The following is a 7,209-nucleotide window of genomic DNA, read 5'->3' as shown; positions in this document are numbered from 1 at the left end:
TGGTCATTCCACCTTTCCACTTGATCTTTCTTCAACAGTTTGAAGATCGACACACAAGTAGTAGTCATGTGGGCAATAAATCGGGCGATGTAATTCAGACGTCCCAAGAATCCTCTGACTTGTTTCTCGGTACGAGGTATGGGCATTTCTTGAATGGCTTTGACCTTGGCAGGATCAACCTTAATACCTTTGCTGCTGACGATGAAACCTAAGAGTTTGCCGGATCTTACTCCAAAGGTACACTTATTTGGGTTCAGTCGCAACTTGTATTTCTTGAGTCTGTCAAACAACTTGTGTAAATGACCTAGATGTTCTTCCTCGGTGTTGGATTTTGCAATCATATCATCGACATACACCTCTATCTCTTGATGAATCATGTCATGGAATAGAGCTACCATTGCACGTTGATAGGTTGCTCCTGCGTTCTTTAAACCAAAGGGCATTACTCTGTAACAAAAGGTTCCCCAGGGTGTTGTGAAGGTTGTTTTTTCCATGTCTTCGGGTGCCATCTTGATTTGATTGTACCCTGAGAATCCGTCCATAAAGGAGAATACCTTGCATTGTGCGGTATTGTTAACCAGTATATCGATGTGTGGTAAAGGGAAATCATCTTTGGGGCTTGCCCGGTTCAGATCTCTGTAGTCCACGCACATTCTGACTTTCCCGTCTTTTTTAGGTACATGCACGATGTTAGCTATCCAAGGAGGATAACTTACAACTTTCAGGAATCCGGCATTGAATTGCTTTTCAACCTCGTCTTTGATCTTTTTTGACATATCAGGTCTACTCCTCCGCAGTTTCTGTTTGACTGGAGTGCTACCTTCTTTGATAGGCAGTCGATGAACCACAATGTCCGTGTCAAGGCCTGGCATATCTTCATAGGACCAGGCGAATATCTCGACGTAGTCTTGCAGCATTTGAATCAGTCTTTGCTTGACGCTGTGTTCTAAATCAGCCCCTATTCTGACTTCTTTCTTTTCCTCGTTGCTGCCCAAGTTGATGACCTCAATTGGCTCCTCATGAGGCTGTATGGCCTTGTCTTCTTGTTCTAGCAGCCTTACAAGTTCTCTTGGTACTTCACAATCTTCCTCACTTTCGTCCTTAGTTTGGTAGATCGGATTTTCAAAGTCATGACGGGCAATAGCAGAATCGTTATTTGACTGGATCCAAAGTGTATGTGAATCTGCATTTATTTATGTGAGTGCGTGTGAAAAAAAACATAGCTATTTGAAAGCAAAGAAAGAAAGAAAAAGGATCACAAAATTTAAATATGCAAGCGTCCCATGATTTTATTGAATGCACATGATCATGATATGATAGGCCCTTATAAAAGGACCAGTGCGCTTCGGGCAAGGCACACGGCTTTCAAGCTCATGGTTCGATAGTTCAGGAACCATTTTTATCTTTGCACAATATACACAAAGAAAACAGGAAATGGCATTTACTCCTGGTCAAAGGAGATCACATTCTCAGCTTTCCAGTTGTTCAATCCATTGTTGTGAGCAGGAAGTATCCAGCTGTTCCATTTGCAGTTGTCTTCTTCATCTTCCACAGCATTGATTTCATTAGTGGGAAAATGAGCCGGTGATCTTTCGGGATAAGCGATATACTCTGCTGGATACGAGAGCCCAGGCTGAGATATCTCTGTTGGCTGAGCAAGATGCTCGATAAGGCCGTCCCATGCAGTCGGGATGATGTTTTGAATAGAGACTTGTGTATCCTGGTGAGGAGTGTATTCTGAAAGAAAGCAACCCTCGTTATTTGGTATTTCCCTGGTTTCTTTAAGAGTGAAATTGTCATCGTAATGTTCATCCCATCCAGTTGGGACAATGTCCTTCATAGCAATTTGTGAGCTCGGAGGAGCGGAATATTTCACCATATAGTCATATTTGTCACTGGGTTGTCCTAGCGTATCCCATACTTCTTTGGGTGGATTTTGATATTGCTCAGCGACGAGACTTGTGAAACTTTTGTCATTTCCAAATTGATCACCCCATCCAGTCGGGGTAATGTCTTCCATAGCAATATAAGAATTCTGAGGTGCGGTATACTGATAATTATACCCGCCACTTGGTTCTCCCACAGCATCCCACATTCCCATGGAAATGGGTGGAATTTCATCTGGATATGGCTGAATGATATGGTTCAAGAACACTCCTTCATCTTCAATGGCGTTTACTTCTTGTCTGACGAAGTGTGACATTAATCCTCCAGAACGAGGACTTTGATCATTCTTTTGATTTCCACTATCATAGCCTAGGCCTAGCTTGTCGGACTTGTAGGGTATATCGGGAAGCTGTCCCCATACTGTGCAATCACCTTGTTCAATCACAGCTTTGGCATCTTTGAGAGAAGCCATAGTTGTAGTTGGAGTAGCAGGAATATGCTTGGTGGTAGAGACATCTGGAGAGACCACCTCAAAAGATTGGCAGGGAGTTTCGATGAATTCGTCCTCCAACTCAACATATTTGGAATAGCTTAGGTGACTAACCACATATTCCTCTTCGCCATAGACTGTGACGATCTTTCTTTTTACTGGATATTTTAACTTCTGATGCAGGGTAGAAGTTACAGCGTTTGTCCCATGTATCCAAGGGCGTCCAAGTAAACAGGAATAGGCTGGGTGAATTTCCATTACGTAAAAGATAGAATCAAAGATCTGAGAATCCACTCTGATTGGGAGATTCACTTTTCCGTATACCATTCTTGTTGACCCGTCAAAGGCTCTTACCACAACATCGCTTGGTTGTAACACAATTCCTTCGAAGTCAAGCTTTTCTAGTACTGTTTTCCGTAACACGTTCAAAGAAGAACCGTTATCTACTAGCACATGAGATAGAGTGGTGCCATTACATTCAATGGAGATATGTAGGGCTTTGTTGTGATTTTTTCCAGCAGGGTTTAGATCAACATCAGAGAAACCGAGGCCATTGTTCACGGTTAAATTGGCAACACAATTCTCAAATTGGTCGACTGAAATCTCTTGAGGCACATGCGCAGCTTTCAGGAACTTCATCAGAGCTTTGGCATGAGCTTCTGAATATTTTAGCAGAGATAGCATTGATATTTTTGAAGCAGTGTGCCCCAGTTGCTCAACAATATTGTAATCACTCTTGCAGATGATTTTCAATATTTCCTCCATTTCTTGCTTTGATGGATCCTCAGCAGTGATCTCCACCGGGGTTTGAACTTGTTCAACTTGTGGCTCTTTGCCTCGAGCGCTGTCATCTTGATTAGGAACTGGGACTCGGACTGGACCAGCAGCAACATTTGGAGAAATTTCTGGTGAAACGATTCTTCCACTTCTCGTGATCTTGCTAGTACCCACAATATTATCCACAGTTTGAGTAGTTAACTTTGCGGCCTCTTTAGTCGAGGTATTCTGTTTAACTCCATGGACATAAACATTAGTGTCGTAACCCCATGGGACAGCTTTGTCTGAGGAGTATGGAAATGGAGTTGGACTAGCAATGACTACTGATGCCACTTTGAGTGTAGCAGAAATTTTGCACGGAGCCTTGACAGAGATTTTGAATGGTAAGCTGGAGATCACTGAGACATCCTCTATTCTTATCCCGTTTGCAAAGACTTCGCATAACACGTCCATAGAAGGGAGCCTCTCAAACATAATGATACGGCGATCCATCCAATTTTGAATTCCCATTCTCAGATTTTCACAACCATTGGGCAGGTATGAGCAATAAAAGCAATCGGGGTCACATCCTGGAAAGTAACCAGCTTGGATTAGCTTTCCTTTGACTTCGCAGAGTGGAGTTGATAATTCGTTCACATCATAAATGTAAACAATGTCCAGGATAGCGTTAACAGTTTTGTCATGCTTTGGCATAGGTGCAGTGATGACATTTGGAGTTTCTGGAGGATCGAACTCAATTTCCCCAGCATCTATCATATCTTGTATTTTATTTTTCAGGGCCCAGCAGTGATCTGCGTCATGTCCTGGACAGTTTGAGTGATAGGCACATGTTGCATCGGGGCGATAACTCGGAGAGGAAGTGTTGACATTCTTTGGAGGATCTTTTAATGTGATCAGATCTGCTTTTAGCAAATGCTGCAATGCCTGAGAGATTGGCATGTTGATTCTGGTGAAATTTCTTCTTGGTGCATCTGGTCGACGCCTATATTTTGGTTGTTGATCTTTTTGAGGCGCAGACGCGGAGATCAGAACTGCCCCTACAGATTGATGCTGCTCATTTTTGCGACCTTTCTGAATTTGCATTGTATTGACCTCATTTCTCCCGCTGATGGGCCTTTTTGTAGTACTAGAGGAGGAGCCTATTTGAATTTTTCCATTTTGAATGCCACTTTCGACACGTTCTCCGGTCAATATCAGGTCAGTGAAACCTGATGATGAGCTTCCCAGCAAATGACTATAGAAAGGGCCAGTTAAAGTGCCCATGAACATGTCGACCAGCTCGCGATCAGATAAGGGTGGTTGAACCCTTCCAGCCATATCTCTCCACTTTTGTGCATATCCTTTGAAACTCTCTTTTGGTGCCATGGACATGCCCCTTAGTTGAGTACGGGTTGGTGCAAGATCAGCATTGTATTGGTATTGTTTGTAAAAAGCAGCAACTAATTCTTCCCAAGTATGAACCTTGGTACTTTCCAGCTGGTAGTACCACTCGAGTTGTGTACCCGACAGACTTTCTTGGAAGAAGTGAATCCACAATTTGTTATCTGTCGTATGAGGTTGTATCTTCCTTACATAGGATCTCAGATGTAGTTTTGGGCAAGAAACTCCATCGTACTTTGCAAAGACAGGGGCTTTGAATTTTGGAGGGATAACAACATCTGAGATGAGCCCCAGATCATTGAAATCTAAGCCAGGTATTTTTTGTATCTCCATAGCTTTCATACGTTCTTCCAGCTGTTGGTACTTGTCATCATCCGGTTCGTCTCCAGAATGATCATCTTCTTCATTGGAAGAGAGAGAGGGTTTAGCAGAACCCTGGTTGCTGTGATTGTCTCCTTGTTCACCATCACCGACTATTTCGGGGATCGATGGTTTTTTGAATCTTTTGGCTGGGATTCTGATCTTTCTTTTCAGTTGGCTCAGGCCTACAGATCCTTTGGGCTTCTTTTTCTTCTTGATCATCAGGGCTTTCAATTCTTGTTGCCCCTTTGCCAGCTCCAGAATTGCCACTTGAACTTGGGCGTTCTGTGCTTCGAGATTCTTGATGCTCATTTCAGATTCCATCTCTTCTGACTGAAATAAACAACGATAAGATGAGAAATCCGTCATGTGAACCTGTTATGCAATGTGTATGAATGGATGAAATTTATATGCAATGTATATGAATGCAATGTATATGAATGCAATGTATGTGAATGCAATGTATATGAATGCAATGTATGTATATGCAATGTATATGAATGAAATGTGTGTGCAATGATTTCAAGGATCTTAGAGTTTAGATTTGTTAAAACAAAGAAGAAACAAACATTAGTTAAACAATTTATTTCTTTTTTTTTTGTTTTTTTTTCTTTGCCTCATTTGGGCTTACAAAACAGAAATAAAGGAAATGAATGATCCCTCAGGTCCCCCATGGACGCTTTCTCTTTGCCCCTAGGAATGTGTTGATCTGCTGTTCTTCTTGCAGCTGTCCGGTGAGCTCCAATATCCTTCTCTCATAGTCTTGACAGTGTGCTTTGAAGGTGTCTCTTTCCTCTTTTAGTTGAACCCAATATTTTTGCAACTCTTCTAGGTCAGTTGGCATATCCGGGTGTAAAATAACTTGGGGTTCGTCTCCTTCGACCTCTGGCTCAGTAGTCACAGGTAGAATGGCGGGATATGGCATGATGAGTTTCTGAGCATGAGTACGGACCCATCTGAGGTAAGGTTCCATAGGGATAAAATTCCATTGCCCCAAAGTTTTGCTTTCTATTCTATAGACACTGCCCCATGCATGTATGAACCTTCGTCAGTGTCTATGAGAATCATTCTTGTAATCAAACACAATGCCACGGATAATCATGTCATGAGGACCGTTGCTCCTTGCATATCCGAATTGGCGTAGAGCCAAAGAGGGATTGTAAGTGATGCCCCCTTTGATGCCAAGGAGTGGCACATTAGGGTACTCTCCACAATGATCAATGATAGTAATATCTCTTTGAAAGAAGTTGTTCCACCGGATATCTGAATGAGACAAAGACATAATCCTGCGAGACAATTGCATTCTTTGTTCATTTCTCAACACTGATCGGGGAAGATGAAATGTAAACCACCTAGCTAGTAGTGGTATACAGCACATAAGAGTTCCTCGTTTCTTCATGGTACGAGTGTGTAGAGAATGTAGAATGTCTCCCAGCAATGTTGGTACCGGGTTACGGGTTAGGAAAAGGTTGATAATGTGTACACTTATGAATTGGTCGGGATTAGGGAATAAAACCAACCCATAGATCAAAAGAGCCACAACCTCCTCAAAAGCTGGATAACTTTTGTTTTCTAGTAGTAATCGAGCCTTTTCCATTAAGAACTTAGCAAGCAAACCCTTAACTCCACTCTTTGTTTCCCAATTGGACTCGATTTCTGGCTTTCGCAAATTTAAAGCAGCAGCAATGACTTCAGGTTTTGGAATCCTTTCTAAACCAGTGAAAGGTAATTGATTTCGAACAGGTAATCCAATTAGTTCAGAGAACTCTTCCAAAGTGGGTACTAACTGGTAATCTGGAAAGGTAAAGCAATGATGTTCAGGGTCAAAAAACTGGAACAGGACTCGTATCATGTCTTCTTCAAATTTTGAGGTAACCAAATGGAGTAGGTGACCATGCCTTTCGGTGAATTGAACATTCCTGGGGAATTCTGATACTAAGTCTTTTAGTTCAGATGGTACCGTTGAGATGTTGATTCGAATGTAATCTCTGGTGGCGGGAGCCATTACCTGTAAATAAACAAAGGTAAACTCTTTGATCCTTGAAGTGTTTAGTGAGAAAATGATATGCTTATGATGCTTATGATGTCAAACATGTGGCACACACAAACAAATCAAATAATAGCCTTAGGCTTAAAGGCTTGCATGGAGCTGATAGGTGATACCCTTCCCACTGAAGTTGAGTTGGTTAAAACCTGTCCTAGAATAGTATTCGGGTTCTATGATCCTTGGAGGTAACATCTCAATACGGCGCTCGAGCGGCCGATCAAAATATTCCTCGAGGATAACTAACTTTGATCAATTTCAAAGCTAGCCA

Source organism: Vicia villosa, unplaced genomic scaffold, assembly GCF_029867415.1.
Source record: "Vicia villosa cultivar HV-30 ecotype Madison, WI unplaced genomic scaffold, Vvil1.0 ctg.002485F_1_1, whole genome shotgun sequence".
Taxonomy (NCBI): Eukaryota; Viridiplantae; Streptophyta; class Magnoliopsida; order Fabales; family Fabaceae; genus Vicia; species Vicia villosa.
The sequence above is the reverse complement of the archived record's forward strand: the minus strand, read 5'-3'. Positions refer to the sequence as shown.